Source organism: Bos grunniens, chromosome 17, assembly GCF_055505025.1.
Source record: "Bos grunniens cultivar Pamir isolate PY7600 chromosome 17, Bosgru_T2T1.0, whole genome shotgun sequence".
NCBI classification, from domain to species: Eukaryota; Metazoa; Chordata; class Mammalia; order Artiodactyla; family Bovidae; genus Bos; species Bos grunniens.
The window spans coordinates 48,986,645-49,014,590 of record NC_141181.1 but is presented as its reverse complement, the minus strand read 5'-3'; the positions used below and the strand labels follow the sequence as shown (position 1 = coordinate 49,014,590).

At 44.0% G+C, this 27,946-nt stretch overlaps 1 protein-coding gene and 1 non-coding gene across 2 annotated transcripts in view; both read left to right on the top strand.

Moving 5' to 3' along the window:
* Positions 1–27,946, top strand: part of TMEM132C (transmembrane protein 132C) — a 453,869-nt gene that overhangs the window by 221,754 nt on the left and 204,169 nt on the right. The gene's annotated exons all lie outside the window — the stretch shown is intronic.
* LOC147355309 (U6 spliceosomal RNA) lies at positions 13,242–13,348 on the top strand. The gene has a single exon (XR_015144959.1). It is a non-coding gene; the product is annotated as a U6 spliceosomal RNA (small nuclear RNA).

The window sequence follows — 27,946 nt, the reverse complement described above, 5'->3', positions numbered from 1 at the left end:
GTGTACATATACCCCTCCCTCTTGGACCTCGCGCCCACCCCACTATCCTGCTCCTCTAGGCATCGCAGAGCCCCGAGCTGAGCTCCCTGTGCTATGCAGCAGCTTCCCGCTAGCTGTCTGCTTCACGCTTGGCAGTGTGTAAATGCCAGTGCTACTCTCTCAAGTCATCCTTCCCCCGTGTCTACGTGTCCCTTCTCTGTGTCTGCGTCTCTGTTCCTGCCCTGAAAATAGGTTCATTGGTACCATTTTTCTAGATTCCATACATGTGCAGTAATATACGATATTTGTTTTTCTCTTTCTGAATGTGGGTGAACCTAGAGCCTGTCATAGAGAGTAAGCTTTTTGGAGGTTGTCTGTTAAATACACTTGTGTGAATCAAAGCCATGATTTGCAGGAATCAATAGCTCCTAAGAACAAGCTAATGGTTACTCATGGGAGTGGAGTGCTACAGGAGGGGGCAGGTGCTACAGACTGCTGGGTGTATGATGGGCTCACTGATATATGCACAACATGGGGAATATAGCCAAGATTTTGTAATAACTGTAAATGGAAAGTAAACCTTAAAATTGTGTAATAGAAAACATTTTGAAAATTAAGAAAAGCAAGGGTCATAAATAATCGAAACTCATCCCTTCTTAATAATAATTCTGTAAGATTAATGTTCTCCATGATCTTGAGATGGTTACATCTTTTGTATCCAAATAGGGGACAAGATAATATGTTTTGCAAATCGCTTCTCAGCTCGGGGTCAGTGTCCTCATGTTGACCGTCTGAACTCCACCGTTGTTGTTTAGTCGCTGTTTGGTTTGACTCTTTGCAACCTCATGGACTGGCCCACCAGGCTCCTCTGTCCTTGGGATTTCCCAGGCAAGAGTACTGGAGTGGGTTGCCATTTCCTTCTCCAAGGGATCTTCCCAGCCCAGGGATTGAACCCACGTCCCCTGGATTGGCAGGTGGATTCTTTACAGCTGAGCGACCAGGGAAGCCCCCTGAACTCCATTGTGCTGGGAATGACATGACAGAAATTAACAAATGCTGCAAAAAGGCAAGACGTTGGTCTGTTCCCCAGCCCTCCACCCAGCCCCCCTTCAGAGAGCCAGTTGTTAAACTTTAGCAGCACACCACTGGAGGAAGTCGTGCTGATTCCAGACTGTTCTCTTTCAAACGCAGAGACCCAGAGGGAAGGACATTTTAAGCTGCTTTCCCCATTAACTTCTCAGTGTGAGCAATTTTATCAGATCGCAGATGTGGCCAAGGTTTTGAACTTGGGCGGAGGCAGAGAGAGATGTAGGAGGACTCCCGCCAGAGACTGTGGCTCTAGGGAAAAGCTTCAATGGGGGGTGATGTGGGAGCGATGTGATGTGGGAGGCAGGTGGCAAATGGGCTTTGCAGGTTTCCCAGGAGCTTGCTGACCCCCGCGGGCCATCACATGTGTTCCTGAAGCCCCATTATTCTTGTGTGTTGGTTGTCTCTCCCACCCAGACCTCCACTTGCTCGCAATCCCTTATTTCGTCTTGTAATGGCTCTTCTTGTGGGAGATAGAATACCAATTCTCAAATATTAAAAACGCTATTGTATAGGAAACGGCCATGGGGAAAGAAGTTTCCAAAAGACAGCGTTCAGTTCAATTAACGAGAGACTTTTAGTAGCTAGAGGTGAACTCCCAAGAAACAGACTTTCTCCTAAAATTCACTGTTGTTGTTCAGTTGTTAAGTCATGTCTGACTCTGCAACCCCATGGACTGCAGCACACCAGGCTTTCCTGTCCTTCCCTCCTAAAATAAACATCTTCAAATAGTTGGAGCAGAACCCCTGGACTATCAGAAGAGGATCCTGGAGAAGGCATCTGGGCTTTGAGACTGACCTCATACATTATACTAAGGCCACGTTCTAAGTCTAAGATAGTGGTTCCCAGGTTGGGGTGGGGGCGAATTTGCTCCCCAGGGGAATTTTGAAATGTCTGATGATGTTTTTGGTTGTCACAATGCTGCTGGCTTCTAGTAGGTAGAGGCTGGGGGCGGCAGAGGGGGGATACCAAAGTCTTACAAAGCACAGGAGGCTCCCACAGCGACAAAGGACCCCATTCCCAAATGCCAGTAGTACCAGGATTGAGAAGTTGCTCTAGGATGTAATGAACCTCTTCTGTCAAGCCTTTATAGGATGACACAGAAGAGTTTTGTGTTCCCAAACTGTTGATTCTCAAGCAGAAACAGACTCACAGACACAGAAAACAATCTTATGGTTACCAAAGGGGAAAGGTGGGAGGGGAGGGTTAAATTGGGAGTTTGGGACTGCCATATACCCATTACTATATACGAAATAGATAACCAACAAAACCTACTATATAGCACAGGGAATTCAGCTCAATATTCTGTGATGACCTAAATGGGAAAAGAGTTTGAGAAAGAACAAATACATGTATATGTACAACTGAATCCCTTTGCTGTACACCTGAAAGGAACATAACATTGTTCATCAACTCCACTCCAATAGAAAATTTAAAAGATTTTTAAACTTTTGATTCACTCCTTTCTATCATCCTGCTGAATCCCATTAATGCACTGATGGAAGTGGAACAGATTTCTCGGGGTGGCAAAGCCTTTTCCCATTCTCTCTCCTCCTCCTTTTGATTTTTATCCACTCTTCCTTTTATAGCAACTGTACATCATATTTATAGCATGTAACGTTTCAAGGTTACATCTGAGATGTCAAGTCAAAAAAAAAAAATGGCCTCTCCCTACACCCTTTGAGATTTCTCTTCATTTGAGGAGACAGAGATTGACACATTGTGGGTCCGTTTCATTTTAGAAATAAGACAACAGGATGATTCATGAAGATAGAGTCCACCCAGCTGTACCTTCTAGACCTAGAATCTTGTCAGGTTGGCTGCATGGCGAGGCCATTGTAGACACACCAGGTTGTTTTATATTCTGTGGTCTTATAACAAAGTATTACTATTTCAGAGATCCTTGTCACCTTGATCTGGAGCCCTGGGTGAAATTGTCTGACTTTAGAAACCACAGCCTTAGTGGGGCATGTCTGTCTTCAACTTTCCAATTCTGACACCATTGGTGAGTGAGTCAGGATCTGGAGAAATCGAGTATTTCTCAAGTAGAAGAAAAGTCATTCAGGGAACACACAAAACTAGACACTCAGAATGAAAATAAATTGGGTGGAAATGGACCCAACATACATCTACAGGCAAAGAGGCTAAGAGTCATCCGTCCTAACAAATAAGGCATCTTTCCTCCCAAACCTTTAGCCTAATGGATTTTTCCAAATCCTTGCCTTGCAGATTCTGTGGGTCAGCAAGACTGAAAAGACTTAATACTTCGGTTTCCTTGACAACATACCTGCCTTCTTTCTTTCTCCTTCACCTTTTTATATTCTTAAACCACCTTTGAAGAAACAATGACAACTAAATTATGCTATGGGAGGGGAGGTTTGGACAGGGAGGGTCCTTTACTCCTTGGAAAGCCCAGGGGAAGTTTTGGCCACCACTCGATCTCATTGTGTGAACTGAGTGTTTGCAGAGAATTTACCACACCTGCTGAGATAATTGTAGATTTGCCAGGGTGTATTTTTAGATGCTTTAGATACACGTGAGTGTGTGCACATGCTCAAGTCAGCACTTTCAGTGCTGGAACTGGTGTGAAATCCAAGAAAAAAGGAATATCAAGGAGCCATCATGTTCCTGAGGGTGTGAATTTCTCCTCTAGTCTGGAAACTTACTACTAAAACCCAGTTGGCAGCAACAGGGAGGAAGAAGGCATCAGGACATTCTAAAAGTGCAGGAGGCACTTTGTGAGCTTATGGACAGTACCCAGCCAGGATCCTCTGTCCACGGAATTTTTCAGGCAATGATACTGGAGTGGGTTGCCATTTCCTTCTCCAGGGGACCTTCCCAACCCAAGGATCGAACCCTGGTCTCCTGCATTGCGGGCAAATTCTTTACCATCTGAGCCACCAGGGAAGCCCTTAGGAAGCGCAGGTCAGGGCAACTTCTGGGCTGACTGCCTGGCCTTGCTTGGAGCTGGGTTGTAATGCCTTATTGATTAGTTTCCTGCAGTGGCCATGGGTCTGGCATGGAGCCGGTATCTGGTTCCATGGAGCTCAGTGAGCTTTCCCTCCTATGTTTCCCCTACCCCTCCTCCTGGTTCTAATGAGTCCCTTAATATTACTCTTTTGAAGGCATTTACTTCACCCCTTTCCCTGATTTCCTTTGTGATGTTGTTCTAGCTCTCAAATGGAGATTTCAACCAGAATTGAACTACTTTTTAGCAATTTCGTATCAATTAGGCAAGAATGGCCTACTTTTATCTCTCTCTACACTTTGGAATAGTCTTTTTTTAAAAAATAAACATGATGAGCAAACACAGAAATGCATAGATCTTGAGTACCTCATATAAACCAGTTTTGACAACTGCTAACCAAAACAAGAAGCTTCCCTGATGACTCAGCAGTAAAGAATCTGCCTGCCAATGCAGGAGACACAGCTTCGATCTCTAGGTCGGGAAGATCTGCTGGAGAAAGAAATGGCAACCACTCCAGTACTCTTGCCTGGAAATCCAGAGGCGCCTGGTGGGCTACAGTCCATGGGGATCACAGAAGAGTCAGGACACTTAGTGACTAAAAAACAACAGCAACCAAGATACAGAATCTTTTGTTGTTGAAGTAAGTTGATTTACAATGTTGTTTTAGTTTCTGGTGTACAGCAAAGTGATTCTGTTATATGATCCTATTTAATACTCTTTTCCATTATGGTTTACTACAGAACATTGCCTATAGTTCTCTGTGCTGTACAGTAGGACCTTGTTGTTTATCTGTTTTATATATAGTAGTGTGTATCTGCTAATCCCAGACTCCTAATTTATCCCTCCCCCACCCTGCTTTTCCTTTTGGTAACCATAAATCTGTTTTCTCTGTCTGTGATTCAGCTTCTATTTCATAAATAAGTTCATTCGTGGCATATCTTAGATTGCACAAATGTGACATTGTATATATTTGTCTTTCTCTTTCTGACTTCACTTCATAGGATAATCTCTAGTTCCATCCATGTGGCTGCAAATAGCATTATGTCATACTTTCTCTGGGTGAGTAATGTTCCATTTCGAGACACAGAGCTTCTCACATTGCTCCAGAAAGCTCCTTCATGCCCCTTTGTAGTCAATGCATGCTTTCTCTCTTAGAATTAATCAGAACGGATCTGATGTCTGACTCCATGGGTCAGTTTTTCCTGCCCATAGAATTCCATACCGGTGGCATCAGACCATACGCACCCTCTGTGTGTGGCTTCTTTCACTCAGTGTGGTGTTGATTTTGGTCCACCTTCTTGCCTGTATCAGCAGCTCATTCCTTTTTACTGCTCAATACTATTCCATTGTGTGGATGTACCATGGAAACCCAGACTGTTTCTAGTTTTGGCTATCTTGAGAGAACCTGAAATAGTCTTTTAGTAGGTTTCCCTACACTTACACCAACCTTCCTCCTTACTATTTAGACTGTCCACACATAGGAGGGAAAGTGAGTCTTTAAAATAGTAATATTAAAATATCTGATTATGCTACTCCTCTGCTTAAAATCCTCCCAGACTTCCTCATCTCACTCAGACAAGCAAACCTAAAATCCTTTCCATAGCCAACCAGGCCCTACCTAATCTGGTCTCTCACAGGGGTCTGACCTCATCTCCTGCTGCTCTCCATCTAGCTTGTTCTGTGCCATCTGCAGTGACACTCCAGCCATTATGTGTTAGCAGACCAGGGAGGTTTCTACCTTAGGACCTTTGTGCACACTATTCTTTCTGCCAGGAATGGTCTTTTTCTCATAGAGCCACAGGACTCAACCCCTCCTGTCATTCAAATTTCAGCCTATTAGAGAACTCTTCTCTGACAACACCATCTGAAATGGACTCCACTGGCCTTTCTGTCTAGACCTTCACTGTCCAAAGAGCAACCACTAGCCACACATCTCTAATTAAATTAAAACTACTTAAAGTTTAAAACACAGGTACTCCATTGCACTAGGTACGTGTCAAGTGTTTAGCAGCCTCACATACAGTGGTAGACAGATAAATGTTTACAGCTGACTGTCTCATGGGGAAAAAACAAAGTCCTGATTTGTAGCACTTGCCAATTCACATGGTGTAAATACTCTCACCATAGTTGATGGCTGTATTTTTGTGTGTGTGTGTGTGTGTAATAAGGTTTTATTAAAGTATAAAGGAGATAGAGAAAGCTTTGATGGCTGTATTTATGGAATATTACTCAACCATTAAAAAAGAATGAAATTGAGCCATTTGTAGAGATGTGGATGGACCCAGAGTCTGTCTTACAGAGTAAAGTAAGTCAGACAGAGAAAAACAAATATTGTATATTAACACATGTATGTAGAGTCTCGAAAAATGGTACAGATGAACCTATTTGCAGGGCAGGAATAGAGTTGCTGACATGGCGAACAGACATGGGGATGCACGGGGAGAAGGGGAGAATGGGACCAACTGGGAGTCAAGACTACTATGTGTAAAATATTGATAGTTAGTGGGAACCTGCTGTATAATACAGGGAGCTCAGCTTGGTACTCTGTCATGACCTAGATGGGTGGGATTGGGGTGGGGAGGGGTGTGAAAAGGAGGTTCAAGAGGGAAGGCATATATATATACCTATAGCTGATTCACTCCATTGTATAGCAGAAATTAACACAACATTGTAAAGCAACTATGCTCCAGTTTTTAAAAAAAAAATGACTGTTATTTACCCACTAAAGGAAAGTTACAGGGCTCACAATAGCCTGGAGTTAAAACTCCCCTCCAGCTCCTCCCCACCATTCTATGCAAAACAAAGAACTTTCTCACCCAAAGAAAAAAATGGACATAAAGGTTGATTACGCCCAGCTCCCAGATGGTCCCAGCCTCTGGCAGATCTCCAGAATTCCTTGCCACAGCCATTTAAGAGAGAACTAATCCGAACAACCTTGGAGAAGAACTGGCCCCTTTAAGACAGTAGATTTCCACAATATGTCTATATATACTCACTCTTTTCTTGGGTTAGTGCCGCAGCTCACTTATCTGACTGCTGCCCCTTCTCGCCTCATTAAAGGTGATCTGTTCGTATAAAGTGCTGGTCTTGTTCTTTTTCTGAACCTCGCCTTCTCTAACTCCCTTACCCTATCTACACACACTGCTTGCAAATCGTAACTAGTGGATACCATGTCGAACAGTGCAGACTATTTCATCATGCGAAGAAGTCTTGTTAGGCAGATGTCCTTTGACTGTTAGCCTTGACTGACAGATGGATCAATTGATTGCACTTATGATCACCTGCCAACATAAGTATTTATGTATATTTGTTTGTGATCTGCTCCAACAGCTAGAAGCCCATTCCCCGCAAATTGCAGAAATCTTGTCCGCCACACTGAGGACACAGAGGGCTCTTAGTATATATTTATGGAATGAATGTTGGAGCTTCAGCAAGTCCTTTTCCAAACAAAACCAAAAAGATCTGTATCAGAGCAGCTTTTATAAATAAAATTCTCTTTTCAGTTCTTATCTGAGTGCCATGTTTCCCAGCTCCATTGATGAAGGCTACAGTTCATCATGAATTGAACCGTCTGAATTCACAAACACTTGTTGAGGATTAGGGTTAACAGCCTTTCAAGGCTGCTAACTCAATGTACCTTGGAGAGCTCCAAACCACACAGTTCCTTGAAAAGACCAAGAACTCAGAGGAGCAGGGTTGGTCCCTCAAAGAGCAGATGCCTGGTTTCAGCATTCCCCTCCCCAACTTTTCCTCTCTCCTGCATCTCCTTCCCATCAGCACTTCCTCTAAGCGTGTTTTCCTGCTCTGTGAGGGTTGCCAAGGCTGATGTTGACATCATGAAGTGATGAAGTTGTAGCTCCTCATTCCAGCCCATCTTTCATTGCCTCCTTGCTGGCTATGCTTACACTGATGTAAGGAGGAAAAGAAGAGAGAAAAGGAGAAAAAAAAAGCATCAGAGAATAAAACTGAATGAGACATGGTCCCTTGTCATGGATTGTGTACAGTAGATCGTAACTGCTGTAGCACCAAGACTACACCGGCTGCCGTCATTGTTCCACAATCCCTGTGGTTGGATGTTGAGCTGAGCAATTATGAGGAGTGTGGGGCAGGCTCTTGAGATATAAACACAAGCTAGTACTAACAAAAATCACAGATGTACTAGAACATATAAAATCTTTGTATTGTGAACATCTTAGGCATGATGGGTAGGGTACACAAAAAGCAGGCCTTTGTAAAGGGCCACTGAGGGGATAGGGTGGTAACTTGGATTTTTTTACAACATCCTGAAACATGATTTTTGAGCAAACAAACAATCCAAAGAACCTAGAGATCTGTATTTATACACTACCAAGATTGTAGTGTTTGAAAATGTGTCATGACCCTCAAAAGACTGGGTACCATCACCTTACAGTCTAAGACTGGATGTTCTCATTTTATCCATTCTTTCTAAATAGAATTCTAATAAGGAATCAAGTGCAGAGCCGTAAGAATTAATGGAAAGCGGATGGAGAAGAAAGAAAAGAAAGAAGAAAAACATCCAAGCGGATGTTTGGGGAAAGAAAGTCCTTATATCTCGGTGATATAAGTTCTCTTAATCAAATGCCCATGAAAGAGAATAGTTTCTCAGCCAAGAGCTTGGCATTGTCTCAAGAACTAGCTCAGGTCAAGGTGATTTCTAGAACTCACCTCATATTTGGCTTATGTAGAAACTAGCCCGACTCTTCAGTGGGTCCTCTGACCTTACGTCTCAGTGGAATCAGCTAGAGGCAAGGTCAGTGGACGCACTCAGTCATTCTCTGTGAGATCCACAGTGGTTTGTGATTGTCACATCGAATAATGGCAGATACAACAAATTCTCTTTATCTAGAGTATCCGGAGCCACTTTACTGTGTATACACCCACTGGTCACCTCTAAATCACAAATCAGTCACAGTGTAAAAAGCCTAAGTAGTGGAGTGGGAAGAAAATTGAATATAAATCAGGAGAATGGGGTTTCAGAACTAGCTCTGAAAAAAAAGAAAAAGGAAGAAAGCTCTGGCCCTATCTGATGATGGTATTCTAGCGAAGTTCCTAAGTCCCCATTGTTAACTCAGAATCTGTATAATAAAGATAATAGTATCTGGTCCTTCTATCCCATGAGATCATTTGTCAAGGCTAATCATTTTCCTTTCTTTAGTGATTACTTAATGCCAGGGACTCTCACTGCCTTGTATCATTTAGCCATAAGAATTTTTCCAGTTAAAAGACCCATTTTTCAGATGAGACAACCAAGAGTGACTTTTGATGACTTAGCTGCAGAGTGCCGTTAGTTAAATGTGGAGCTGATGTCCAGCGCAACATTGTCTTTGAAGACAGTAATTTTTTTTTTTTTGGATGGTCAAGCAATTCATTTGCTTATTTATCTGAAATTGATTTAGCTCTTTCTTTCAGCTTTGTTTATTTGTTTCATTGGAGTATCATTGCTTGACAATGTTGTGTTAGTTTCTGCTGTACAGCAGCGTGAATCAGCTCTGTGTATACACATATCCCGTCCCTGTTGAGACTCCTTCCCACTTCCCCCCCAACCCACCCCTCTAGGTCATCCCAGAGCACTGAGCTGAGCTCCCTGTGCTGTGCAGTGGTTTCCCACTAGCAAGCTATTTCGCATATGGTAGCGTATATATGTTAGTGCTACTCTCTCACCTCGTCCCAGCCTCTCCTTTCCCCATCTTGTGTCCACCAGCCCATTCGTTACATCTGCATCTTTATTCCTGCCCTGCAAATAGGCTCATCAGTACCTTTTTTCTCGATTCCACATAGAAGTATTAACCATAGTGCTATCCTGTGGATGGCGGTGGGAGGGGAGTAGAAGGAAAGTGTGATGAGAACCCATGAGCCAAACAAAACAAGCTGCACCATTTTAGTGCCATTTGTGATCATGGATAAGGAATAGGAACTTTGGTTGTCTCGAACCTCCTTTTTTTTTTCTTGGTAAACAGCTTTGAAGTTGATGGATTTGGCTGCAGCTGAACATTTTGGGCATCGTAAGAAGCTCAAAATTAGCAATTGATTCTGCCCATGACCTTAGCTTCAAACTATCCTGCCTTGTTCAGCCAAGAGCAGCACATATGTTCCCAGCACCGTCTGCTGGCTGATTGCACCCAGAAGAGTGAGGGTCAACTGGAGATTAGTCCCTACACTGAGTCTGCGACTTCTCTTTGGCTCACATTTAAATTTTAAGCGTCTGGATCTCCTCCCTGAGAGTGGCAGGTGCTCAAGAAGCTTTCCTTTAACCACGTGGGGCCTTTTCACCTTGTCATCGACTAGCTCCTATTGCAGCTCAGATCCTGGTGTGCTTGACCCTGACCTCCATGCCTCGCCTATGAGCTCATCCTTGTCTTTTAGACATAGCACTTATTCACATCATGCTCCTGGACTGCCTTTCTGGCTCCTTCTCTGGACTTTGGGTTGTATGAGTGTTGCCAGCTCTCCCCTTCCGATATCCTCCAGCCGTCAGCTTTACCCTCGCTGTGCTCCCATTGGCTACCTGCCAACGACCTTTGTGGTTCTACTAATCCCCTCTAGGGGGTGTTTCAGATGGAGTCTTCCAGACCAGTGGTTCTGCATTCTTCTCAATCATCCTCATGGTCTCTGGGCTAACTCATAAAGATTTATAAGTTCTATAAAGATCTAAAATTTGTGTGTTGTTATGTTGATGAAATGATCTCCTCGTATAACTGTAATCTCTATAAAAGCAGAAAAGTGAAAATGAAAATCGCTCAGTCATGTCTGACTCTTTACGACCCCTGGACTATAGAGCCCATGGAATTCTCCAGGCCAGAAAACTGGAGTGGGTAGCCTTTCCCTTCTCCAGGGGAATCTTCACAACCCAGGGATCAAACCCATGTCTCCCGCATTTCAGGTGGGTTCTTTACCAGCTGAGCCACCAGGGAAGCCCAAGAATACTGGAGCGGGTAGCCTATCCCTTCTCCAGTGGATCTTCCTGACCCAGGAATCGAACCAGTGTCTCCTGCATTACAGGCAGATTCTTTACTGACCTATAAAAGCAGAAACATTTATATATATTGCTTACTAGTTTCTATAAAATAGAATTCTGGATGATCTGGAACAAGACAAGGATGTCCTCTCCCTCAGTTTCTGTCCAACTTCGTAGTATAGGTTCCAGCCAAGGTAATTAGGCAGGAAAAAGAAATAAAAGCTATCCAGATTGGAAAGGAAGGAGCAAAATGATCTCAGATGTGATCAGATGGCTTGATGATGTATGTAGAGAATGCTAAAAAATAATCAATTTAAAAAATTATTAGAACTAATAAAAATGTTCAGCAAGGCAGCAGGATACAAGATCAATATCTTAAAATGTATTTCTGCACCCTAGCAGTGAGCATCGGAAAAGAAATTAAGGAAATGATTCCATTTACAGTAAATAGCATCCAAAAAATGCCTAGGAATATATTTTTAAAAGAAGGGCAAGACTTGTACTCTGGGAACTACAAAATCTTGTTGAAAGAAGTGAACAAATACATGAATAAATGCAAAGACATCCCCCATTCTGGAACTATTGTTAAGATTACAGTGCTCCCCCAAATTGATCCACAGATTCAATGCAATTCCTGTCAAAATCCCAGCTGCCACTTTTCAGAAACTTTCAAACCCAACTTAAAATTCATATGGAAATGCAAAGGAACCAGAATAGCCAAAATAATCTTCAAAAAGAAGAAGAAATCTGGAAGGCTTGTACCTCCTGATTTTAAAACACTTAACACAAAACTTCAGTAAGTTTCGTAACACAAGAATTCTGTGGTACCAATGTAAAGACAGACATGCAGATGGATGGAATAGAATTGAGTCCAGAAATAAACCCATGTGTTTATGGTCAACTAATTTTCAACAAGGGTGTCAAGACAATTCCATGCGGAAACATGTCTTTCAACAAATGGTACTGTCCTCGGGCCAAAGAACATTCCTTCATCTGGTAACTGTGATGGGACCAGTGATCATTAATTTCATGTGTCAGCTTGACTTGGGCCAAGGGATGCCCAGACAAGGGTAAAATATTATATCTGGAGCGTTTGTGATGGTGCTTCTAAAGGAGATTAGCCTCTGAATGAGTTGAACCAGTAAAGAAGATCCATCCTCAGCAATGTGGGTGGGTACCATCCAATCCATTGAGGGCTCAGATAGAAGAAAAAAGTGGAGAAAGGGAGAATTCCCTTTCCCTCTTCTTAAGCTGGGATGCCCATCTTCTCCTGCCCTTGGGCATCAGAGTTCCTGATTCTCTGACCTTTGGACTGTTGGAAATGATGCCGCCACCACAGTGCCCCCAGGCTGTTAGACTCAGACTGTGTTGGATTGGCTTTTGTGATTCTCCAGCTTGCAGAGGGCAGACAGTGGAACTTCTCAGCCTCCATCATTGTTTAGGCCAATTCCCATAGTAAACCTCCTCTTGTAAATCTCTATCTAGCCTATTAGTTCTTTTCCTGTGAAGACCCCTAACAGATCCGCAAATGGGTGACACCACCCACAGAGCCCCCGACACTTGTGGAGGAGGGCTTGGCAGCCTCTGCCTAAGCTGAAATGCTGTCTTCTTTTGCATAGAAAACACAAGCCCATCGAATTCTCCTCTGTTCTCCTGAGTGCTCCCTGTTCTGTCCCACTTAACCAGTCACGGAGCATTTTAGAAGGCTCTGTCAATCGGAGGTTGGAATAATAGCACTGCCATTACCTCAAGCATTGTTGAAACATGAAGGATAAAATGTGTCTCATTATTCAGGTTCTCAGAAGTGATGGCATCGAGCCAGAATGGTCCCATTAACTCTCAAGGCCTTACTTTTGATGCTCTCCACCTTTAAATAATAATTTCTTCTCAAGGAAGGGAAGAAAAGTTGAAGGCTATCATTGACCTCAAAACAGCAGAGTTTCTCACATCTGAAGAAGCATTTATCTGCAGATGAGGCTTTTGGAGTTTCTCTGATGAGAGTCTGATGTACCGTTTTTAGAGTCAAGAAAATTCTCCCACTTTTGATTCGAAACAATGAAGAATTTAAAATGCAGGCAAGGAACAGAAGTTCCTGGTCTTGTTGGGAATAGCCGGATGACACCTTTTGGGGCCCGCTTCCTGCTAAGTTCTGCAGTAATTCTGCAGTCTACTTTTGCTTCCAGTAGACCACTTATATATGCATTAGTAGATGTATCTATAAAGTAAGGAATTGTGCTCGCTTCGGCAGCACATATACTAAAATTGGAACAATACAGAGAAGATTAGCATGGCCCCTGCGCAAGGATGACACGCAAATTCGTGAAGCGTTCCATATTTTTAAACAAATGGGACCTAATTAAACTTAAAAGCTTCTGCACATCAAAGGAAACTATTAGCAAGGTGAAAAGACAGCCTTCAGAATGGGAGAAAATAATAGCAAATGAAGCAACCGACAAACAACTAATCTCAAAAATATACAAGCAACTCCTACAGCTCAACTCTAGAAAAATAAATGACCCAATCAAAAAATGGGCCAAAGATCTAAATAGACATTTCTCCAAAGAAGACATACAGATGGCTAACAAACACATGAAAAGATGCTCAACATCACTCATTATCAGAGAAATCCAAATCAAAACCACTATGAGATACCATTTCACACCAGTCAGAATGGCTGCGATCCAAAAGTCTACAAATAATAAATGCTGGAGAGGGTGTGGAGAAAAGGGAACCCTCTTCCACTGTTGGTGGGAATGCAAACTAGTACAGCTACTATGGAGAACAGTGTGGAGATTCCTTAAAAAACTGGAAATAGAACTGCCTTATGATCCAGCAATCCCACTGCTGGGCATACACACTGAGGAAACCAGAAGGGAAAGAGACACGTGTACGCCAATGTTCATCGCAGCACTGTTTATAATAGCCAGGACATGGAAGCAACCTAGATGTCCATCAGCAGATGAATGGATAAGAAAGCTGTGGTACATATACACAATGGAGTATTACTCAGCCATTAAAAAGAATACATTTGAATCAGTTCTAATGAGGTGGATGAAACTGGAGCCTATTATACAGAGTGAAGTAAGCCAGAAGGACAAACACCAATACAGTATACTAACGCATATATATGGAATTTAGAAAGATGGTAACGATAACCCTGTATACGAGACAGCAAAAGAGACACTGATGTATAGAACAGGCTTATGGACTCTGTGGGAGAGGGAGAGGGTGGGAAGATTTGGGATAATGGCATTGAAACATGTGAAATGTCATGTATGAAACGAGATGCCAGTCCAGGTTCAATGCACGATGCTGGATGCTTGGGGCTGGTGCACTGGGATGACCCAGAGGGATGGTATGGAGTGGGAGGAGGGGGGAGGGTTTATTTTTAGAAATAAAAAAAAATAAAACGATAAAAAAAAATAAAGTAAGGAATTGAGTTAGACTGTATATCTTATGATTCTGAACTTCAGTTTTCAGATCTTCTTATATTGGCATAAGTCTTAGTTCGGTACATTAAAGCTACAACAATAATAGCAATAGCTAACATTTATTTCCTGGGCTCCAAAATCACTGTGGATGGTGACTGCAGCCATGAAATTAAGGGATGCTTGCTCCTTGGAAGGAAAGCTACGACAAACCTAGACAGTGTATTAAAAACCAGAGATATCTGTTTGCCAACAAAGGTCCGTGTAGTCAAAGTTATGGTTTTTCCAGCAGTCATGTACAGATGTGACAGTTGAACCATAAAGAAGGTTGAGAGCCAAAGAATTGATGCTTTTGAACAGTGGTTGCTGGAGAAGACGCTTGAGCAGCCCTTGGACTGCAAGATCGAGCCAGTCAATCCTAAAGGAGATCAACCCTGAATATTCACTGTAAGGACTGATGCTGAAGCTGAAGCTCCAATACTTTGGCCACCTGATGCGAAAATACGACCCATTGGAAAAGACCCTGATGCTGCCAAATATTGAAGATTAAAAGGAGAAGGGGGCGGTCAAGGATGAGATGGTTAGATAGCATCACCAACTCAATGGACGGGAATTTGAGCAAACTCTGGGACATAGTGGAGAATAGAGGAACCTGGTGTGCTACAGTCCTTGGGGTTGCAAAGAGTCAGACGTGACTGAGCAACTGACAACAACAAGAGCATTTATTGGGTGATTACATTACTTACTCTATTCTCTTTGGTCCCCTCATCAGTGCTCTGAGTAGGTTCTGTCATTCACTCCATCACACAGATGAAGACATGGGGGTCAGAGAGGTTCATATTTTGCCCAAGCGCACACACCTCTTAAATGTCAGAGCTGGCATTCAAACCTAGATCTAACTACCAAGTCTTGACCATGGTCTAATTATCTACTGCTGTTGAGCAAGTCATCCCAAAACTTAGTGGCTCACAACAATGCAATCATATTATTATCTCCCATGGTTTATGTGGGTTGGGAATTTGGGAGGGGCTTGGCTGGATGGCTTAGCTCATGGTTCCTCTTCAGTGGCTGGAGCTAGAACCATTGTAGTTGGGAACTGCTGGGCTCTCTCCTCCCTATCTTCCCTCCCACTCTCCAAGGGCTCCAGGAGCAAGTGAACTCAAGGACAAATTAGAATCGAATAGCTATACATGGTGTGTGTGTGTGTGTGTGTGTGTGTGTGTGTACTACACAACCATGAAAAAGAACAAAATCATGCCATTTGCAGCAACATGGATACAACTAGAGATCACCATACTAGGTGAAGTAAGCTAGAAAAAGAAAGATAAATACCATGTGATATCACTTGTATGTGGAATCTAAAATGTGACACAAATGAACCTATCTATGAAAAAGCAACAGAACCATGGGCATAGAGAACAGACTGGCCTAAGGGGGAAGGGGTTGTAGAAGCAATGAAGTGGGAACTTGGAGTTAGCAGACGAAAGCTTTTATATATAGAATGGATAACCGACAAGGTGCTACTGTATAATATGGGGAACTATATTTGATATCCTGTGATAAACTATCGTGGAAAAGACAATGAATAAAGTATGTATATAGGCTTCCCTGGTGGCTCAAACAGTAAAGCATCTGCCTGTGATGCAGGAGACCCAGGTTTGATCCCTGGGTCGGGAAGACCCCCTGGAGAAGGGAATGGTAACCCACTCCAGTATTCTTGCTTGGAGAATCCCATGGACAGAGGAGCCTGGTGGGCTACATTCTGTGGGGTTGCAAAGAATTGGACATGACTGAGTGACTAAACAACAACAACAACAACAAAATGTATAACTGAGCCACTCTACAGTAGAAATTAACACAATATTGTAAGTCAGCTTTACTTCAATAAAAAATACGTTGATGAGAATCAAATAGTCTTTTGAATCTGTTTCTGTTTCATAGATAAGTTCATTTGTGTCGTATTTTAGATTCCACATTCAAGTGTTACCATATGATACATGTTTTTCTTTTCCTGATTTCACTTAGTATAATCTCCAGTTGCATCCACGTTGCTGCGAATACTGGAATGGGTAGCCATTCCCTTCTCCAGGGAATCTTCCCAACCCAGGGATCAAACCCAGGTCTCCTCCATTAGAAGGCAGATTCTTTACCATCTGAGCCATCAGGGAAGCTCTGTTTTCTTCATTGCCCTAAGCCAGAACAAGCAGAACTCTGGTGACGACTTTGTAGGTGTAATTGTGACCTGGATGTCTCAGTAAGACTGTGTTCTGGGACTTCTTCCAAAAATGGAAGGAAAAGAACACTGTCTTTCCACCAGGATTATGAATGAGTGGTTGCCAGGTTCCTGCCTCCTAGAAAGATCATGCCCTAATGCCTATCCAGCGGAGAGCGGGGTCAAGAGAAAGAATTCAGTCCTCATGTTTTTCTGGGCTCTGTTTTTTCCTTAAATCTATCTTCACTGGGCTTCTGACGCTTTGTTGTTATTGTTTAAGTCACTCAGTCGTGTCTGACTCTTTGTGATCCCGTGGACTGCAGCCCGCCAGTCTCCTCTGTCCATGGGATTTCCCAGGCAAGAACACTGGAGTGGCTTGCCACGAGCTCCTCCAGGGGATCATCCCGATCCAGGGATTGAACCCCGAGTCTCCTGCTTGGCTGGTGGATTCTTTACCACTGAGCCACCAGGGAAGCTCTCTAATGCTTACAACCCCAAAAAAATTCCCCTGCAATACAGGATGCCCTCCACCCGCCATGGGTGACCCCCTCCTGTTTTATGTTTTATTCCTTTCCTTCCATACTTCACCTGGAGACCTAATTGTACTTGAGAAATGTCGGACCACACTGGAGAGGAATGTGATAATGAGATTTTAGGATCAAGAGAAAGAAGAAACGGAAACCATTGCAATTGTGTGTGACTATTTGTACAGGCTGTTTCTTTTTATAAGACCAAACCAACCCTGAGGCTGTGTCTTTCAGATGAGAACCCAAAGGACAGGATTTCTCTCAAGGCATCGTCTGCCTGCTTCATTTCCTTGGATTATCTTTTAGAAAAAAACTCCAGAAATGTTGGTGAGAAATCTTTGAAAAATCTCCGACTCTTACAGAGATGGGCTATGACTCAGAGCCGCTGTCTGTTTCTTTCTTGGGCTGCTTTTCAGAGATGCCAACTCAGCCAGCCATCCTAAGTCATCAGATCCTTTAAACATTTTATATGTTTCGAAAGATGTGAAAAAAAAAACCTCTCCTGCTGACAAATCCATGATAAAGTGAGCAAGCTCTGCTAGGAGCATGTTTTGAAGGAGAAAGGGACTCCCAGGACTGCCTAAGTTTCTCCGTGGGTGATTGAACATATTGATTATGGGCGGGGAAATAGAGGAAATTGACTATCAGTAGAGATGATGAAACTTACCAGTTGTAGTGCTAACTGGCTTAGGGCATTTGAGTACCGACGTATTGTCCCATCTCTGGATACTTGTGGGATGTGAACGGTGCTGCAGCTCCATCAGTTCTGATAGCCCTGCTTTGTCTGTGAGTGAGCCCCCTTTGTGACCCTTGAGACATAGAGTTCATGACTGTTTTGTCCTCTTGACTATAGGTGCAGGGAAGATGAGGTCAGGTGTCAGGGGCTTTGGAGCCTGGGCATCCCAGAGCATGGCTCCTGCCTTGGTCTGGGTGCATAGCCTCTTCCTGTGGTCACCATAAATGTTCTGCTCCACTCCCCAGCCTTGGCGCAGAGTGGGCCTGGCTCTGATCACCTCGAGGACCTCCTCATGTGGAATTCCCTTGTACCCCGTCCCCCTTCTACCTATGAAGCTCTCCTCTGCTCCCCATCCTCCTTCTGAAGAGTAGATGCTCTTGTCAACCAAGTGCATTCCAGCTGGTGGTTCCTGTGTCCCCCTCCCTCTTTCCTCCACCATCTGGGCTGGAACACGAGAACTGACGGGCTGGGCGCTGGCATGCCCTCCCTCCAAGGCTCCCTGTGAGTCCAGCTGGTGTCCATTCCCATCCCAAAGGGCTGATTCACCCCCGTCTTTGATGGTTTTAAACTGGCTGACTTTTGGGAGTTGTCAACCAGCTCAGAGCCTGATGGGAGATCAAAGAACATTTTTTTTCTCTTTGGGTTTGTGTTATAAGCCAATGTTTATACCAAACCTTTCTGTACCAATAAATTTCCAATTGAAACATCAGCCTCTCAAATCTTGATTTGGGACTCGATTGGTTTCTACAATTCTTTCCATGTGCTTATTTAGTTCTTAGGAGCCTTTTACCAATGTGTCACACTCCTACAGAAAAGTGCACCAATTTTTAGGTGAACAGCTTCCAATTTTTGTAAAGTGCACTCTTGTGTAACCAGAATCCAGTGCAAGAGACAATATTACTAAGCCCCCAAAGTCACCCCACGCCCTTTCAGGTCACTTCCCGTTGCTCCCCTCATGTACCTGTCAAAGTAACCATCAGTGTACTTTTTCTCTCCTAGTTTTATAGGGATATAATTGACATACAGCACTGTATAAGTTTAAAGTATACAGCACACCACCTCACGAAAGAAAGTTGGAGCACAGGAGGAGAAGAGGGTGACAGAGGATGAGATGGTTGGATGGCATCACCGACTCGATGGACATGAGTTTGAGCAAACTCCAGGAGATGGCAAAGGATAGGGAAGCCTGGCGTGCTGCAGTCCATGAGGTCGCGAAGGTCGGACATGACTGAGCGACTCAAGAACAACAACACAATATATCACAAAACGATTCCCACAATAAGTTTGGTGAACATCCATCATCTCATATAGATATAGAATTAAAAAATGAAAGGAAATTTTTTTCTTGTGATGAGAACTCTTAAGATTTACCTGTCTTAACAACTTTCAGATATGCCATATAGCAGTGATAATTATATTTATCATGATTTACATTCCCTAGTACTTATAACTGGGAGTTTGTCCCTTTTGATTGCCTTCATCCAATTCCCCCTTCTTTCTACCCCCTACAAATCCAGTCTATTTTCTATGACTTTGTTAATACAATAAGCAAAATTGTTTTCTGGTATACAGGAAACAGTTGATTCCTGGTATACAACATGATGAGTCAGTATTTCCATACATTTCAAAACAATCACTGCAGTAAGTCTAGTTCTCATCATACAAAGATATTACATTATTATTGACTCTATACTGTACACTTCATCCCGTGATTCATTTTTTGTAGTAAGTGGAAGTCTGTGCCTCTTAATCTCCTTCACTCATTTCTCTCCTCTCCCCACCCTCCTCCCTTCTGACAGCCACCTCTCTGTTCTCTGTATCTATGACTCTGCTTTGGTTTTATTATGTTTGTTCATTTGTCCACAGAAAAGTGAAGTCATACAGTATTTGCCTTTCTCTGTCTGACTTATTTCACTTATTGTAACACCCTCTATGTCCATCCATGTTGTCACAAATAGCAAAATTTAATTGTTTAATGGATGAGTAATATCCCAGTGTATTTAATTGCTCCTATGTATTGGCTCAGAGAAGGCAATGGCACCCCACCCCAGTACTCTTGCCTGGAAAATCCCATGGATGGAGGAGCCTGGTGGGCTCAGTCCATGCGGTCGCTAAGAGTCTGACATGACTGAGCGACTTCACTTTGACTTTTCACTTTCATGCATTGGAGAAGGAAATGGCAACCCACTCCAGTGTTCTTGCCTGGAGAATCCCAGGGACGGTGGAGCCTGGTGGGCTGCCGTCTATGGGGTCACACAGAGTCGGACGCGACTGAAGCGACTGAGCAGCAGCATGTATTGGCTGTTGTGAATAGTGCTGCAGTGGACATTAGGGGTGCATGTATCTTTTCAAATTCACTTTTTCGTTTTTGTGCTCTTCAGAGAAAGTAACCATTGTTGTAAAGAAAACAATGCAAGTGGTAGAATCTCCTTTTCAAGAAGTATTAATCAATAATCTCATGAGTATAGTTAAAACTTATTGAGATCTGGGAATTCCCCAGCAGTCCAGTGGTTAGGACTCCAGGCTTCCACTGTATGGGTCATGGGTTTGATTCCTGGTTGGGGAACTAAGATCCTGTGTGCCAAGGTGTGGCTGGAAAAAAAAACAACCAAACTTCCTGAGATCTTACTATGTGGCAGATTTTGCAAACACAACATAAATTAACTCATTTTATCTTTATAGTCATTCCATGGCATAGGTTATGATATTATTTTTGTCATTAGTCTTATTTAATAGAAAAGGAGACAGATGCAATAAATTGTCCTATTTTCTCCTTGGCTTTTTAAACTAGCTTTACAACTTTTAAGATATTTTATTTTATTAAAATATCTATCTTATATCTATTTCCTTTTAAGTAAACTTTTAATTCTATTTATTCTTAGCTCTTTTTTTGCAATTAAAGAATTGATACATTTGAGAGGTAATAAGAACTCACTAGAATATTTGTAGTCTTCCAATCAAATATTGAAAAATGGGCACTCCCCTGGTGGTCCAGTGGTTGAGCATCCACCTGCCAGTACAGGGGACATGAGTTTAATCCCTGGCCCAGGAAGATCCCACATGCCACAGGCCAACTAAGCCAGTGCCCCACAACTACCGAGCCCATGCTCTAGAATTGGAGAGCCACAGCTGCTGAGCCTGTGATCTCTAGAGCCTGTGCTCCTCAACAAGAAGCCACCACAGTGAGAAACCGGCGCACGGCAACTAGACAAAGCCCACACACAGCACAAAGAACCAGCGCAGACGAAAATCTGTAAAACTTTAAAAAAGAAAGAAGGATCTCCACTAAATTGGATGCTGATATACCAGAGGAAGATGTTGATGGAAAACACCCTGGGTCAGACAAGAAAAGCCTTTAATCCTGGGTGTTTCATGAGACAGTCAGGTCAACTCCAGTTCACCCTGCAAGGCTGACTCCCGCCTCAGCCCCCCGGTTTTCCCTCAGAGGGGATCCCGTGGCACCCTGCATTTCTGCGTCACAGAATTGCTTGCCAACATAGTTGAGTTTCGTGGTTATTTGTCTCCCAACATGAAGCAAAGTTTTTGAGGGTCGGCTTCCTGGCTGACAAGTTCCCCTCTGTCAGTCTGGTACCCAGGTTACATTGGAGCTTTGGGAGATATCTGTGGGATGAATGCATGAGAGTGAGAAAGAGGATGAGAGAAGAGAGAATCATGGGTGTGTGAGGACCAGGCTGATTCACTGCAGAGCATCCAGATAACTCACCCATCTTACAGCTAGTAGCTCGGAGAACGGGGTGGCCACGGACCCGGCAAGGAGATATCCAGAAGGAGGTTAGATGGTTGGGAGGGACCCATCTTGCTCAGAGGGCTCACGGGATATTTTGTGATAATCCTTCAAAATAAGGCCAATGAGGCTTTCTGTACCATGACACAGGCCTGAGCACATTTTCTTGCTAAAAAAGATCGTATTCTGTTATCAGCAGGTCAAACAGAATGACCCTCTCCCCATTCCTGTTTTTTTTTAAGATATTTTTTGATGTGCACCACATTTAAAGTGCACATTAAAGTACACATTCTATTGAATTTGTTACAATATTGCTTCTGTTTTATGTGTTGGTTTTTTAGCCTCCAGGCATGTGGGATCTTAGCTCTGCTGCCAGGGACTGAACCTGAGCCCCCCGCATTGGATGGGGACGTCTTAACCACTAGATCAGCAGGGAAGGCCCTCCGCTTCCCTGTGTTGTCACATTTTCATTACACCTTAGTCTTCACTGATGAGCGAAAAAAAAGTAGATGGAGGCCTAATGAACATTATAGGAAGGCTAGAAATTGTTTTTAGGATGCTAGTCGGCACTCTCGAGATGGGTCTTCTGTCTGGACCCATAAAGAGGATGCTGATGCAGGGGTGGCTGGTGTCGGTGTATTTGGTGTGGCAGGGTGGGGAAAGAATAGGGCTCCTGGGTCAGTTTTCCTCCTTCATCTGGTATTTATCAACTTCTTTTTGTTTTGTAACACTCTTCTTTTGAAATCTGGGATCCCTCTTTGTTGATGGGTCCCAAAAGCAACCACCCTTTGAATACATTTCCAGGCAGAGGAAACAGCAACCAAAAGAGACCTTCAAAGACAGTCAGGTACCTGGCGAACTGCTGATGCATTTGGCCACGAAGCAAGAATCTTTGCTGATTTAAAATAAATGCATGTCAAAATGTGGGTGCCTTCCACCCTGTATCTTTTTCCCAGGCTAGTGTCTCTCATATGTTATCTAGGTAGGCCCATTCTGATTTCCGCCTCACCCCCCGCCTTTGTAAATTCCTGGAGCCTGTCATCCAGAAGGTTCATCTTGCATTTTCTGCATCGCCGGAGTTGCTTGGCAGAGAACCCAAAGCTCTCTGGCTCCAGGCCGGCTTCCATCAGATGGATGTGACCCTTGGAAACCATAGTTTCCACTGAGTTGCCAGAGGGGGCAATGAGGCAGGATGGTTGTGGGAGTCTCCCTGAGCAGGATTAAAGGACCTTGGCAGGCTCTGGGATGCTGAGAGGGAGAGAACCGTGGGTGGGCATAGAATGCCCACTGAGACATCCCTTGCCAGGCAGCTGGCAAGCACTCTTAGTGAGGCTTGCTGTCTCTTTCTCCCCAGACTGGAGAAGGCCTGTGACTTGATCCTCTGTGACCCACTGACCCATCTGTGGCCACTCTGCATCCCAGTAGCTCCCTGCTGCCTTTCTGCTGGCCCATGGCTGTCCCCTTCCGGGTCCTGCTAGCAGGCCCCCTCCCTGGACAGGTAGACAGCCAAGGAGTTGGGGTAGTGAGTTATGGACCCCTGGCCTGGCATTTGACCAAGGGTTTCCACAGGTGACTGATGGCTGGGGTGAGAAGGGTCCGGCCATGCTCCCCACCAGGTGGGACCCTGCCTGTCACACCTCCTGGGCAGTTGGTGCTCATCTCGACTCCCAGGCTCACCTGCTTGTGTTACTTGTGTGCATTCATCAGATACTTGGGAAGCCCCTGCCCCTATACCATGACTCTCTCTTTATGTCATTATTTTGTGAAAAAAGAAAATATTTCAAAAGTCATCACAATGTGAAAAGACAAAGAAAAGTCCTTTTTCCTCTTCCCTCTGTGTAGCTGTCTCCAGACCATCCCCACGCCCCTCACCACTCCCCGCAAGAGCTCATCACAAACCTTTCCTGCATCTCCTTCCAGTTTTTAAAAAAAATAGTTTTATTTGTTTCCTTATTTTTGGCTGTGCTGGGTCTTCATTGCTATGTGGGCTTTTCTCGAGTTGCGGGGACTGCTCTCTAGTTGCAGGGGCTTCTCATTGCAGTGTCTTCTCTTGTTGCAGAGCACAGACTCTGGAGTGTCTGCTGCTTGGACTCTGGAAACTCTGGAGTGTCTGCAGCTTGGACTCTGGAGACTCTGGAGTGTCTGCTGCTTGGACTCTGGAAACTCTGGAGTGTCTGCAGCTTGGACTCTGGAAACTCTGGAGTGTCTGCAGCTTGGACTCTGGAAACTCTGGAGTGTCTGCTGCTTGGACTCTGGAGACTCTGGAGTGTCTGCAGCTTGGACTCTGGAGACTCTGGAGTGTCTGCTGCTTGGACTCTGGAGACTCTGGAGTGTCTGCAGCTTGGACTCTGGAGACTCTGGAGTGTCTGCAGCTTGGACTCTGGAAACTCTGGAGTGTCTGCTGCTTGGACTCTGGAGACTCTGGAGTGTCTGCAGCTTGGACTCTGGAGACTCTGGAGTGTCTGCTGCTTGGACTCTGGAGACTCTGGAGTGTCTGCTGCTTGGACTCTGGAGACTCTGGAGTGTCCGCACCTTCAGTAGCTGCAGGTGTGGGCTCTAGAGCACAGGCTGAGTAGTGGTGGTGCACCGGCTTAGTTGCCCTTCGGTCTATGAGATATTCCTGTCCCAGGGATCAAACCCATGTCCCTGCATTGGCAGGCAGACTCCCAACCACTGGAGCGCCAGGGAAGTCCCATGCCTCCGTTTTTGAAAAGTCAAAAGCCAGGAGTGTGTGGTTGTCTGAACTCTCGGTCCCACATCATTGAACAAGCCTGCACACTGAACCCCGGCTGAACCAAGCAGTAGTATAGGCATTGAGATCCTGCCAAGTGCTCTCAAGGATGGTCTATTGTCAAGGCAGAATACACAATAATGACTCAATAGAGGATGAGCAGGAAGAGGGAGGGGCCCGGAGGAAACATGATGCAGAAGGGGAGACACAGAGGCAGGTGGACATGAGCAGCGCCCAGTGCTGTCGTGGTCTTTCAGGGGAGGTGACATTTGTGCAGACACCCGCCCGTGGGAGAAAGACTGTTCCAGGCAGAGGGAACAGCAAATGGAAAGGTGGAGAGTGGGGAGGTGTTGGCAGGAGGGAATGAGTATAGATAAACCTCCCTTCTTTCCCCAAATCCCAAATGTGGGGGAGAGTCAGGAGACAGGCTACACCAGGAATGAAAATCACATTGGTTCATTTCTCAGACCAAATCCCATGACCTATTCTAAAACGGAAAATCTTGTCTTATTTCCTTTTCTTCTGCACTTGTCAGGGAGAAAGGAAGCATGCTCTATAGACACTTTCTGCAGCCCTACCTCTTAACCTCTGGAAAAGACTCCTAGCTTTGCAGGTATGACATCTTGGTCTGTATGTTACTTAGTAAATGTGCAGTGAGTCCTGGGGAACCGCGAGGAAAAGATTCTGGCTCTTTCAGGGCAACCTTGACATCTCCAATTATAATGGAAATTCTGCTCCTTGGAGAGGAAGGGAAATACTGATTAGAGGAGATGACAGTTACAAAAATGAGACGTAGGCACGGGAGAGACTTCTTTTCACCATAGAATTGTCTGGGGGACGCGAGGGCTTTTCAACTGGACAAATACTTTCAGACACTATGCCCCACCTCCCTTTGGCAAAACCCACACATTCTCAGTGGCCAGCGGTGTGTGGTCCAGGATTCACGACTTTGTCCTCCTTACAGATAGCCAAGAGGTGATGGAGATAAAGCCGCTTCAAAGGACAGACTGCTTCCAGCCTCTGCCATTCCTGCAGCCAGAGAAACAGTGCAGACGGCAGCATTGCCACTTGTGTGATCTAAGTTAACTTTGCCTTTCCTGAAGTTTCTGGGCTCAGAGTCTTGCCCAAACTGAATAACCACCAAGCAGAATAGTCAGAAGTGCCACCACCCTGTCCAGCACACAAAGACAGAGCTAAATCCCTCTCTTGCAAAGACAGAAGCGTTGGTTCCATCCATGAAGGGAGAGTGGACCCATCCAAGTTTAGGGTACCCCTAAACCACTCCAATATTCTTGCCTGGAAAATCTTAAGGACAGAGAAGTCTGGCGGGCTACAGTCCATGCAATCCTGAAGAGTTGGACACGACTGAGCGATTAAACAACACCCAGGCACCCAGAAATATTTATGAGTTTTCTAATTGGATAGTTTGAGGGAGATCAAAGCAGTAATTATGGGGAAAACCCATTTCTATTTATGTTTACCAAGCAGTCTATATACCTGCCCCACTGTATTCTGAACACCTTAGTAAGACATCCTCATTTAACTCTCCTAAGGATTTGGAATGTAGGCTTTATTATTCTGTTCATTGTAAGACACAGAAACTGTATCACAGAGAGAAAGTAACTCATCTATGGCCAGAAACGACTTCCTGCCACTTATTTCATGACCTTGTCTTATTTTGATTTCCATCCATCTGGAAGATGGTGAAGAGAGGGTATGAGGACACAATTTGTTCAGTGCTTCAGATTTAAAAGGTCTGATTTGACCCGAGATGCAAAGTCTACACCCCAGAAAACAAGTCTATGTATTGGATATTCATCTGGGAGAGACCATTGTGAGCAGCAAGAGGTGACAATGACAAAAATCGTAAGAACTGGGGTTCTTTCCATGTCTTCATTGTGCAGACTGGCCATTCATTTTTCAAATTTACATATTTTATTATTAAAAAAATTTTTTGGCTGCACCCCACAGCATGTGGGACCTTAGTAATTCCCCAACCACACCCACTGCTTTGGAAGGTGGAGTCTTAACCACTAGACCACCAGGAAAGTCCCTAGGCTGGGCATTCATTCCTTGCGTCTTCCTAATAGACGACATTCATTCACTCAGCGAACACTTCTTGAGCCGTATTTATCACAGCGAATAGAAGAGTCAATACAACAGATGAAATTGACTGCTCCACATTCTGCTGAGGAAACCCAGACCATAAAGCAATTAAGAAAATAGGATAGGTCAATAGAGTGGACAAACTGCTAGCTGTTCCTGAGTCCCAGCAGAACAAAAGACAAGATGATAACTTCCCTCGAGTAGACCAACTTTGTACTGTGCCTACACTCCCAAGACAGTTTGGGTGCTGGTAATACAAAGCTATGTAAGCCTTATCACATGTACAGCGTGATCTGTAGCAAGTTGGACAAGTTCTCTGTTAAAGTTGAAAGTTTGTTAAAAACTTCCGTAGCAGACTTTTTTTGATCAGCTAGCCAATGTCATTACCAAGCATTTTCTTCCTTTCATGGTAGAGATCACCATAGAACCCATTTCTGGTGATTTAAATATACAGGTACCTTCTGGGAATGGAGAAGGAAATGGCAATCCACTCCATTATTCTTGCCTGGAAAATCCCATGGACAGAGGAGCCTGGCAGGCTACATCCAGGGGATCGTAGAGTTGGACGCAACTGAGTGACGTCACTCACTCACTTAGGGGACCATGAGTCTGAATCCCCCCTCAACAGAAGAGGCTTTACTAGCTACACGTTTTGTGGGCTCTTAGGGGAGCATAGGGCTTCCCTAGTGGTTCAGACAATAAAGAGTCTGCTTTCAGTGCCAGAGACCAAAGTTCTATTCCTGGGTTGGGAGGATCTCCTGGAGAGGCAAATAGAAACCACTCCAGTGTTCTTGCCTGGAAAAATCCCGTGGATGGAGGAGCCTGGCAGGTTACAATCCATGGGGTCGCAGAGTCGGACATGACTGAGCAACTTCACTCACTCTGGGAAATGCACAGAGAGAAAGGCATAAACAGATAGCTCTCCTGCATTGCCAGTTTTGCACTCACTCCTGCTTTCTGCTTTTGCACTTTAAAGTGTGAAGATGTGACATCAGGAGCTGTGGCAACCTTTTTGTGAGCATGAGCATTTAAGACAAAGTGCAAAAGCCACTGAAGATGACCAAATACAAAGACTGAATGCACCTTGGCCTTGAAACAATAAGCAGCAGAATTAACAATGGGACTACCTCCCCACCTTTGATTCAATTTTCTTTGATTTGTGGTTGAAATTATCTTTAACTGATATTTTTTAAACAAACACAGTCCATTAAAACCCTAAGATACCCGCAAAAAGACTTGATTAAAATATGTGTAGCAGCTATATTCATAATAGCCATAAATCAAAAATAGCTAAGGCGTCATCAATAGAATAAATAAATAAACTGTTAGTATATTCATACAGGGAAACCCTACTCAGCAGTAGAAAGGAACAGGCAGCTAGTTCATGCAAATGCACATACGATTCTCAAAGGCACTCTTCTGAGTGAAAGATGTCATACATAAAAGACAACT